Below are 12,212 nucleotides of genomic sequence, written 5' to 3'. Positions count from 1 at the left end.
TCACAGAGTCTGTTCTGAACTTTGCAAACATGCATTTTTGTACTATGAACATTGGAATGATTTACAAAAGAAACCTCAACTTGAGATACTGCCCTCATACAGAAATGGAAAGACCTTTTTAAATAAAGCTTTATGAAGACAATAAGTGTTTAAATATTAAGCTCTATGCATGTCAGGTCCTGTGTTAAAGTGCCACAGTCCATGTGAATGTAGTAAATATTTTATGAAGCTTTATGTTTAGTCCACACTGCCATTTTGGTCAGGTCCCTGTTGTAAAAGAGATACCTCAAGAGGCCTGGTTATATACAGGCTAAATAAGAACACAAAAACATGTCCAGTTTGATGGTTCTTCTTCAAAACCTCCAAACTCAATAAATATTACACATTGTTTATGCTCTAGCATGACATCTGAAGTGACTTTAATGGCGGAAACAGCAGTGAAACCTTTGATCAGGATAATTTATGGGATTATTTCTAATGGCTGAACAAATAGTGAATTAAATAGCTAATGAAATAGCATCACCCTGCTATTCCACTCTATTTCCACCGACCAGTTCCACATGTATTTCCTCCCTTCACTGCAACTACTGTATCATTCTCATTCCTGCAGAACATCCCAGGATGACAGCTCCCCCCCACACCCCTCCTGGTCTGCTTACTGGGACGCCTGCTTGGTATGGTCCGCTCCTCCCCTCTCCTACGTCTCACGGATGGTAGTTCCTATTGGGAGAAGGTCAAATGACTCCGCATGTCTGCCTGTGTGTACATACCCGCGATGGTGCACGCCTGATGAAGACGTACTTCTAATGTCGTTTGTCCGAACATGTATGCGACCATCTGAAGCTGCTATGTCCCTCTGAAAGTCCCGGTGAGTACTGCCTGCTGTGCCGCGACGTGTCTGTTTGTTTCCGAAACGCTTCACCCGGCTTTTATCGTGATATGGCCGGATAAGTCGTTTCCTTATTAAGGTTTAATGTTTGCAAAGTGTTGTGTTTCCGTGCAGCTGGTGCAGCTCAGGAGCCCGGATGGTTTAAAAATAGTTCTTTAGGGATGCAGCTTCTGGTGATGCTTGTAGACATGCAGGTGAAATTCAGGTGAAGGGTCGCTGGGAATGTTCCTAAACGTGTCGTTAGGTGCTGTTTATGTCGTTTAATTGTAGTTTTACTACTACAAAGATGTAGTTAATATGCATTTAAATTTTTGCATCACTAGCGACGTGTGCCAGCCATTTCTCTGTCCTGTAATGTGTTTTAGAAATAAATACCCAAGCAAAAGTAGGGTAGGTAGGTAGGTAGTAGGTAGAGAATACTGGTAAAGTGGGACAATGGGTTAAAGTGGGACAATGAAGCTCTATCATATACTGTATATCCTTTGGTGTATATACTTCCACTTCCAAAAAAAAAAATAAAAATAAATAACTGAGTTCATTATTACTTAGTATGTTATTAAAATACATAGGTTCTGTGACCTTGACATCACTTTTGGGGGTGTAACAAACCATACTCAACAACCTTGTTGTGAAATATGTGTTTATGTATGTATGTGTATTTAATGTATTAGGTACAACACTGAATTTAAAAGAAAGTGTTTGAAGTGTCCGAGTTTGCCAATGATGGTGTCCCACTTTTGACACTGGTAACATGTGGTTTTGCATTATTTTGTGTTTGAGGAAGAGTCATTCATCATCTCTTTCATGTAGAGTTCATAAACTATTTAGAATAGTATCATTTGAAGGGCTAAAACATTTGGATTGTAATTTAAAAATGGCACAGAAGGCAAATTGTCAGAAATTGTCCCACTTTACCAGTTTTCACCCTAGATAGGGACTCCTTGCAGGATATTATAGATGTGTACTACATGTACTAAAAGAGAATAAATAAAGCAGTAAGAGAAAAGTAAAACATATATTATAAAGATGAAAGAAAGGCATACAAATACAACTGACATGAGAAATTAAAATATTTTTCTATTATGGTGAAATAATAATGTTTACCTTCCAATCTCCTGTAAATGCCATCTGAGGTCTATGTTAATGGTGGGGGTATGGAAAGTTCACTCCTCAGCAACTAGAAAGCTCTGAGGGAAAGGAGACTTAATGAAGTGAGTCATCAGACTCAGCCCAAAAATCCCTCCTGCAGAGTGCAGCTAAGCCTATTACAACATTGCATAATGCAATAAGGTATAGCCCCATAAGGTGCAGAATGAGCCGCCTCCGGGGCCTCTGCATTGTCCGCTGCTCCTTAATCTCTTATTATACATCCTCATAAAACATATCAGTCCAGAGCGGGGTCAGCATGTTCAGGTGATGAGCTGAGGAGGATGGGAGGCTGTATCACTGCCCAGGGACACGCTGAGCTTTGCTGATGCACTCTGTTAGTTTGTTCAAGGTCGGTGAGATGTTCAAGGTCGATTCACACCAAAGTGAGGTGATGGAGTTGACAAGAGTTGCGTGCTGATGAAAATGTGTCACGATGTGACTCATGTTGTGATGACCATGGCTTGTGTTGGATCACGTTAGTCTAAAAACTTGGTATTTCTCATGCCATGAATTCAGGTAGGGCTGCAACTAATGATTATTTTGATAAACAATTAATCAGTCATCTATTTTTTCAATTAATCGATAAATCAGATGTAAAAAAAAATAATAAATAAAATAACCTTTTTTTTTTCTCCCATCCCTTTTTTCAAAAACAGATTATCATTGACAACAGTGGAAAAAGTGCAGTGCATAAACAAGCGGCTGGTTGAATATCCCTGTGCTGTCAAAATAATATTAAATTAGAAATAATAAATAACTACAAAATCAAACATGAAGCAATTCAACAACTAAATGTTGAAAACTTTTACAATATACCGAAGCATTTGCTTACTTTAAAACTGAATGTGTCATTTTTTGTCGAGACGTTGCGTGTGTGTGCACCCCTACATTTTTGTCCAACTTGTAGTCCAAAACTCTAACCATAATCTTTGGTTGGCATATATGGTTGACATATATATGGCATATATGGCATTTTTGCGGATTAATTGTTTTAGCTCCAATATTTTTGAACATTTAAAGACTTGTATTTTTATTTGAAATGTTGCACAATTTTCCGGAAAACCTGTAGTCATCAAATTCATAAAATCTGAAATAATAATCAACTTGCTGAGAACGTGTCATGTCGGAACTAACATGAACCATCACCTCTGTTACAACAAGAAAGGATGGCATTGACAGATGGACACGCGCGCCCGCACACACACACACACACACACACCTTGAAAGATGACTCTCATGATCAAATTATGCACGCTCCTGCTGGTTTTGATTAATCCCTCACCCCACCATCGTCAGGGAGCGTTTGCCGTTACCAATTGATTACTGTATTGAGATTCACGTTGATGAAACCGAACTACATTCGCTCAGTAGAAATGATTATATACATGGCTTTTTAAAAAGAAACTAATTCAGTTAGTCCTAATGAAATGTATTTCAAGTATGTATAAGTGTGCTTTCATGCTTTTGATGCTTTGTTTTAGCGCGGATAAGCTGTGAGGGATTGAGGCTGGATGTTTATCGAGGTGGCCTCAACGAAATTCAGTATATCTCATCTGTGAAAGGCTCTAAAGTCAGGTGGTGTTTTAACAGCTGCAACTATTGCATCTATCTCTGCAAGCTCATTAATGCGCACGCACAGCTCTCAGGTAGAGCTGAGGATCTCTGCAAAAACAGACTGAATTACTGACATCAGATCTGACTCTGTGCCAGGCATGATGCTTCCTGAAAACAGGCTTTGTGAGAAATTAGTTTGAGTGTTTTAATGTGCTGCTTTTACACTGAGCTGATGCTATTGGACCTTCCATAATATAAAGGTAAATTAGTGCTTCCATATAATCTGGAGTGGCTCCATGCAGGTACAAGTGGTTCCATGGGGATTCAGTGGAGTCTAAGTATGGCAGTCTATGGAAAAATGACCAGTCTTAGAATAACGTTCCCTCTGATTCGTTAATGGTTCTCATTTATTCCATAATAGCACCATGTAGCCATTGAGGAATTGTTTGTAATGCATATGGCTTTCCAATGGTTCTTTGAGAGCTCTTCAATCAAACAGAGCAGAGGGAGCCACCATCACTGGTGCAGACAGAGCCCTAAATCTGCCTTTGTAACCGGCTGGTGCTAATCCATGATCAAACCCTAGAACCTCAGGCTCATACAAGTTGTTGCAATGAAAAAGATAAAGTCGCATTTGAGGCTGAATGATGCTGGGCATTGCCACATAAGAATGTTAATCTTGGATAATAAATCTCTTTAAACAAAAAAGTTTGTCTGCAGCCAAAATCACCTTCCCTCTGATCACAGGCCAACATTTTGACCCTGTTAAGCACCTTGTTCAGGCTGTATAAGAACCGTGTAGTGGTTCAGTCTCCTGATGTGCTTTCATAGGCCAAAAATTATATATTATAAAATTGAAATGATTGAAATGAGTGACCACACACCTACTTATGCGTACAGGGCAGACTCAGCAGCTGGATGGAATATTGTTTAGGGATGCACATACTCGGTGTACTGATGTGTAACAACTCATCTGGCCGATAACGCATACCGATATCGATATATCCACTTTTTTCCCCACCTAATTTTAGTGATCATCAAGTATCTTCTGTAGTGGAAGTAACATCATATCATGCATACTCTTATTGTAATATCCCACCAGTAGATGGAGACATAAAATACAATGCTTTTCAATGTATGTAATATTCATCATTATACAAAACAAGAAAAACACTTCAGCTTGATCTTTCGTACATGTTCACTATGTTCATAAAAAATAAGACTGGTTTTTGATATCTGCAGAAATCCACAGGTTGGCGGATTACAATATTTAATTTCAAAGCCAGTATCTGCAAATAATGATGATATAACAATGTTATCATGCATCCCCCAAATTTTTAATTCCTTAAATCACCTCAATAGAAACAGTCCATAGAGTAGTTTGTTCAATATTCTGCAATAGCTGATGAACACAAAAGAATAACCTTTAGCAGAACAAGTAAATGATTGATGATTCTCAAACCTATTTTCCTTATTAAACAGAAAATTACAACTGTATACTTTTTGAATTCAACTTTCTCTCGGTCACGCAAGACTGATGAGACTTAATTGCTTTGTTAACTTATGATAGAACACACTTCGGTCAGACTTGACAGAAGCAAAATAAAACTCATTTTGGTTTCTCTTGCTAGTAATCTAGTTAATATGTCCACTCTTCCAACAATCACAAGCTTGGTTATTCCCCACGGTCTCTCTCTGCTGTTGAAGGCTGACGGCTGTTTACAGTCCTGTAACTTATCCCCCCACCACTAGCTGTCGTGTTGTCTTTGAGCTCAGCTGTCGGTTCCACCCGTAGACTGGAGACTGAGCTCTGGTGGTGCGTGCTGTGCACCATATACAATGAGTTTAGACCACAAAACAAACAAACATTGACTTTCTAATGAGGAGTGCTAAAATGCAGTCATTTCTGGGTTATAGGACTCATTCCAGGAATACGCTATTGCTTATCAAAATTATCGTCAATTAATTTTCTAACAATCAATTAATCGAGTAATCACTGCAGCACAACCTGAAATAATCTCATTTGTTTGAATTACTGGTATTAATTTCTAATGTAGTGAAATAAATGTCCTCTGATCTTGGCTCGCAGCTGCAAGTGCAAGTCAATTCAGTCTTGGTGCCAGCAATTAAACTGCAATATGAAGGAATTTATTCACTTTTATTTTAGCTTTTGAAATTATTGGTTTTTCACAGACTGTACTTTTTGGTGATATTTGATTTTTTGGAATAACACAGAACTGTGGTGTTGAAAAACATGAGTAGATCGAGTGGGAACGACAAACAGAAGGAGAGAGGGAGGGAGGGGGAGAGGGGAGGGTCCTGAATCCACATAAAGCAATTAGATAATGACAGGGGCAGTGACACAGTGATTTGTTGCCTTCTGTTGTAATGTGATTCCAGTAGTCTGGCTGAAAATGAATTTTAAGGCTTCCAAGAAATGCATTCTTCCATTATGTAGCTTTACGGGTTCATACCGGCTCGAGACATTGTTTACAAAAGATGTGACACAGATTCCAGTATGATGCTTTTATGCCACTTGGATGCATCATGTGCTTTGCTAGCAATGACCTATGTTTACATGTGGGAGTGTTGTCACAGAGAAAGCTCCATAAACATATTACTTTAAAGAAAAGCTGTGATCACGCAGCCAGACTGCAGGCCAGAAAGCAGCCCCCCTCTGCAGCCCTCCCTCGTTTTTGGTATAAATACCCTGAGGAATGATTTGTTTCCTCACCCCTCCCTGTGTGATTTTCATCTCTTTTGTCTGGCTCCCTCACTGTTATCCCGCTGTCTAATGATGATAATCTCCAAAGAGACTTACGGAGGATAAACAGCCTCAGAAGTCCTCTTAAAAAAAGAACAGGTGAACAATAGTGGACTGGTTGTAGCGGTTGTAGGATGTAGCTCGCTTGGTAGCAGGGCGGGCTTGGTCTGGGGCCATGATAGCTTTACCTACATACAGTAAACAGCACCATGGGACTGGTTGGAGGATTACAGAGGATTTGCCATGCTAAGCCACAGGAACCCAACCCAATGACCCCCCCCCCCCCCCCCCCCCCCCCCCTTTCTTCCTTGAGCATAGCCACCAACCAACCTCCCCTCTATTCTCTCAATCTACTTGGCCCATGCATTAGGGGCTGGCCATGTAACCCAAATCACTGGATATATGGATAAAGGATGGTAAAAGAACTGTTTGGATGTTGATGTTTCATAAAGTGATTAAATCTGTTTCCCTCTGATTGGTTTGAAAGTGATGAATCTGAACTCTGCGCTTCCCCCGTTGTGGCGTTTTCACCTCCGCACAGGCAGATGTTTTCTGATACATCTGGACATTTTACTTTAAAGGGCATACTCCCCCGATTCTCAACCAGCTTTGTATCAATTCAATTCAATTCAAACTTTATTACTGACACACAGAAGGGTCTTTAGCATTAAAAAGAAAAGAGAAAAAAGAGAACAAAACAAACAAAAAGAAAATGCCACAGATCATCATTAAAAACAGTTCCAATGCAAGATGTCTTGCTAGTGTTTCCTAAGTCTTGATGTGAAGCGAGAGCGGCTCTTTCTGGGATTTGTCATAGCTTCTATGATGGAAAACAATGTGGCTAGTATGTGTTGATGACCTGGTAAACTTTACTCCATCTAACCAGTTTCTAGATATCCTTCCTCCAACCCAGACGAAACACCGCCAAATGATGTAATAGCCTTGCTCGCCAGTGCTTTCTGTTCCTGCATCTTTCTTTAAGACATCCACGTATGTTGATGTTTGGTAACCTTGTGAACAATGTCCATATGTTGCCTCCCACAGCACCAGTTTGCTGGCTGGGAGCTTCTGGTGTCTCCAGCCAGTCTCATTCTCCTGGATGTCAATTTTTGCTCACCCTGAGCAGATCTCTGTATAAATTCTTGATGGTGATGTGCACGCCCTGATCGATGTTCAATACTGCATTCAGCATTCTGGTGTAGCATCCATCGAGGGACTTGTGCAAGGTGGGCTTCAGGGTCCAGCATTCACATCCTTAAAGGAGAACCGACTCTACGGTCGCAGAGATTAAGCTGAGCTTGGTATGTCGGAAGCCGTTGGACTTCAGAGACACTAGAGCCTCCCTCACTTTAATGTCCTGCTCTGTCGAGTTGATCCATGAGCCAAGGTATTTAAAGTCATTGACTTCTTTAGGAGCAGCACCTTCTGCTGTCCTTAGAGGTGGATGGTGCAGGAGGATGTTGTAGGTAATGACCTAGGTTTTCTTTTAATTTAGCCGAGACCAACTTGCACAAAACGGCGGCCATAAAAGCTGAGATCAAATGGTAAAACTAAGCTGATCAAATATAAACCAAGATTATGTTACTGAGTTGTATATTTCTCACCTCAAATGTTTTCAGAAGCATGTTTTAGCTTGTCATTTAACTGTAATACAAGATCCTGCCGGCCACTATTGTTTCATACGTTCCATTCCACATAACGTCAGGTGCGTAGCATTCTAATAGTTGCTTTTTTTAACATCTTAAGCAAAACCCTTTTTCTCTGTTTTCTCTGGTAATGTAGAACTGATTTTAAAAGTATTTACGTCCTTCTTCTGCAGAGATGGCCTATTCATCTGTGAGAGCCTTCTTTTTATCGGCGATATACTTCTTTAACAACCAAACTCATCACCGAAATAGCTGTCGAGGTAAATTAAGGCCATGTTCTGAGTGCATTTCCCCCTTCGCGAATGGAGTGATAATGTGACAGGCAGATGACATACATCACAAAACCAGCGCCACGTAACTTGATGGGAAGAAGGCAATGCTGTCAGCAAACTAAAATCTGATTTGGGCACCATCACTTAAGTTGAGTGAACATTGCCATTGGTTCCACTTTGGGACACTGCTTGAAAGCTAATTGAATCAAAGCAAGGGGATGGGGTCATTTTTGACTGATACTCCACGGGCATTTGTCTCTGTCAGCCTAATATCACACAGTGGAGTGACTCAGCAGAAAGCAGTCCCCAACCCGACTGTGTATGTGTCTTTAACTCTAACTGACAGTGTTCTAGCCTCTCGTGCATACCTTGCCATGAGCTACTAAAGCTGAGGTTTTCTCTTTTTTATTTTCTCCCCACCATTGTCATCATCATGTGCAGCCTCCATGCCCGTAGAAACCTCAGGAACACTCGTGGACAGAAATAGATCAACCCAGGAAGGCAGAGGTTTATTTTGGGTAAATGGTGAACTGTGAAGAAGAGATTCTCAGTAGTTTTCTTGGCATAATGTAAACTCATGGGGCTGTGTAATTCCTGACTGGAATGATGTTATGTCGTGCAAGCAAGAAAGGAGAATCGTTCCCTTGGTGTGAGGAATGACTTTGTTGCTAGGCCCCTCATGTCAATATCTCTCTAAGTGGTTCATTTTTTTCATTGACTGTGCCTCCTAACAGAGCTACAGTACGACATATTTTTATGTAATGTCCCAGACATGTCTGCTTGAAATGTGAAGTAATTGAGGGAAATGATCAGAGAGGGAGATTTCAGGGATTCTACAGCTTTCTATACTGTGGCTCATTCTAACTTTCTGAAAAGTGGGGACACAATTGTTCGGCAAACTCACAGTGTCACAACTGATTGGACCATCAGAACCATAGACTGTATATAAAGATGGACAGGGCACCCCAACTTACATTTACTTGAAATTTTTTTAAAAAGATAGTACGTGAACCTTGATTCAAGATCAATTTGTCATACCTTTTACTTTCTAAGAAAGATACTTACAACATTTTCTTGACCAAAATTCAGACCTTGGAATTTCTTTCTATCTTTGCAGAGCCATCTTAGTGAGGAGGAAATTAAAGAGTAGTATAACATTTTGCCTTGATGGCTTTTTTGCCAAGTTAAGTAGTTAAGAAGTAGATTCAGACCAATCTCATGCTTGTACAATAAATATGATGCTAGAACTAGCAACAAAAGCTATGCTAACAGTCTTCTAGTTCCATAGTTAGTGCACAGATATCATAGTCTTTAGATTCATCTCAATCTTATGAAGTTTCTCTTCTCTTTTCACTTCCCATGTCGCTCCAATATGCCATCTTAATTCAAAATGTTTACTGTGTTTAAGTGCCTTTTCTTCACAGATTAATTAAGGCAAGCAGTTTTTGATGAATGCTGGTTTCTCTTTTGTTACAGAAACATGCAAAACTGCTTTGTAAGATTTTGGACCATTCCTCTGTATTTATAGTTATTTGGGGTGGGAGCCCCTAGGCACCTCAGGATCGAATTTATTCCACATTAAAAAACATTTTTTGATGTATCTTATGCATCAAAATTTTTGATTTCTGTACATGACTGTTTTTTTCTCAATGTGTGACTACTTGCTATTCTGCATGGATGACACGTTTTTGTCCAATACGTTTCACAATCCAATTGGTTCAGCTGTGTGGAACGTAGGTCTTCCAGAATTGTTGCATGCGGTCCTAATGTAGAGAATTGACCTTTAAATTTCTGATTTTTATGCATCAAGACATAATCTTTCAAGAGAATGCATCAAAGAATTGATCCTCCCAAACCCTATTAAATATGTGCTAATTTCTGACTGTCAAGAGTTATAAAGTTTGTGACAATGGAAATGGTTTTGTGCTCAACGTCTGGCCTTACCAGCTTAAATGTAATGTGTGAGCAGAGTAATTAAACATTTTGTATTTGAACCCATGTCTCAATCATACCCCATAGTCGCTCATCCATTAGGAACTTTATGGCAATTTTCTCAAGCCATTAGTGTTTCAGGGAGCTCACTTTATAAGTATTCTTTTTTTTTTTTTTTTTTTTAAACCTTGTTATACTGTATTCAAATTCATTATGGGACCAGGTTTAAAAAGTTTAATAAAACATATTAAATGAACTCAGCCAGCATGAGCTCATATTGTGTTTATTGAGAATGGTAATTTAAGAAACATTTATAGTCCTCCATATTTTAACCTCATTGCAGCGGCATTCCCATAAGCATAGATAATATTACCAGAAAACTTGCTGTCTATAAAAGATATAGCTGTTATGATTCAGACTACAATGAGCCTCCTGATGCTTTATTAGACGTTGGAAAATGAGAAGTAAACTGGAGAACTGTGATCCATTAGTTGCTTTGAACCTCATAATGTGTTAAAGTTATTATCTTGCTTTTACATGTAGTCATATTTTTAGCTCATTTCAGTCACTGAAAAGAAATAAAATCAAACATACATCTATAGTCATTCTCGGGTCTAAATTTGATATCGTAAAGACGTTGAAATCAAACACAATGCATCCATTATCCCTCTTTGCTGAAAAGTGGATGGAAAACTTTACATTGAACATTTTTTTTTATTTACCAGGAAACACTCTCATCCAGGGCAACCCAACAATCCAACAATGACACGCCTGACCCCGAGCATATTGCCTGAGTTCCTCCGGCAGATGCAGATAAGATGCCTCTGAGCAGATAACAGCCGTGCGTCGCAACCATAAGCCCCAACGCAAATATGAGAGTCAAAAATGACAGAGAGGGTGTTTATTCGTTGCCCAGTAATTGACTGAGCATTTCCATAATGGCATTGTGTTTCCTGCCAGGCTAATGTGACCCCTATTAGTTCAGGAAATGTATTGCAATCAGGCTGTGTGTGCGCCGCCAGACACAGCCAAGGAAATGAATTGGGGAGAAAGGAGAGATGAGGGACTGGCAGGGGGGAGAGATGTAAACAATGGTGAGGTGCAGACAATGGGACAACCAGGGGAGAACAGAAGGGAAGATGAGTCATATCACTGCAGGGAAGCGGGCCCTGATTGAAATGCCACTGCAGCTACTGGGCTATATACGATTTAATACCCACCAAATATTCATATTTGAAAATGGGCGTTGGTTTCTCTTCACTAAATGCTTTATTTTAAATGCTTGTGCTATAATGTAAGGAAACATGGACATTATCTGTGTTTAACACATCTTTACAAACTGACAACAACAACAAATCTTGTGCTTTCAAGTGAACTATTCACCCTACAAGCCTACGGCAAGTGTCAATACCCAGCATCAGATATTGATTTAGACAAAAAGGTTATTGCATACACTATCTGAGCGGTTTAGAATAGCCAGAATTCAGCCTCTCGTGCTCTTTCTCGAATGTTTCTGAGGCATATTGGAAAATATTTGAGCTATACCTTCTGTGTTGCATGGCTGCTGTTGTTTTCTTTCCCCCGTGCTCCTTCATGGCTGTTACTGATTTAGCTGCATGCTGGGCCAGCTAATCCTGCCTCTGATCAATACTCCACTTCTCTGGCTCACACTCTGGATTCCATCCTTGAACCAGCACATCTTTATTTACCTTCTCCTCCTGTCATTCATAAACGCAGCATCAGGGAGGATTTAAATTTACATCTAAAGCAGTATGGATTTGATACAGTGAAAGGCATTGACTCTGTTTGCCTCTGCATATTGGGTCTTATGTGTTTGCAGTTGTTTGTGTTGGATACATGCTTAGCTCATCTTTGCTTTGTGTGAAATAGCTCTGTCAGCCCTGAGTTTAACGCTGCCTGCGTTAGGCCGAACGCATCGCCCCCGTGTCATTGTTGTTTTACGGCCGGCAGCTTTCAGCAAAAGTGCATACCCGAGCACCGGCGAT

The 12,212-nt window shown here is 39.9% G+C and overlaps 1 protein-coding gene across 3 annotated transcripts in view; it reads left to right on the top strand.

Moving 5' to 3' along the window:
• The first annotated feature begins 752 nt into the window (after positions 1 to 752).
• The window catches only part of oxr1a (oxidation resistance 1a), a 208,020-nt gene continuing 196,560 nt past the window's right edge, over positions 753 to 12,212 (top strand). For all 3 annotated transcript variants that reach the window (XM_042489230.1, XM_042489232.1, XM_042489229.1), the window contains exon 1: positions 753 to 868. The gene's annotated coding sequence lies outside the window, so the exon portion shown is untranslated. The remainder of the gene's footprint in view (positions 869 to 12,212) is intronic.

The sequence above is a fragment of the Plectropomus leopardus genome, chromosome 7 (assembly GCF_008729295.1).
Source record: "Plectropomus leopardus isolate mb chromosome 7, YSFRI_Pleo_2.0, whole genome shotgun sequence".
NCBI lineage: Eukaryota > Metazoa > Chordata > Actinopteri > Perciformes > Serranidae > Plectropomus > Plectropomus leopardus.
This window is presented reverse-complemented; position numbering and strand designations above follow the sequence as displayed.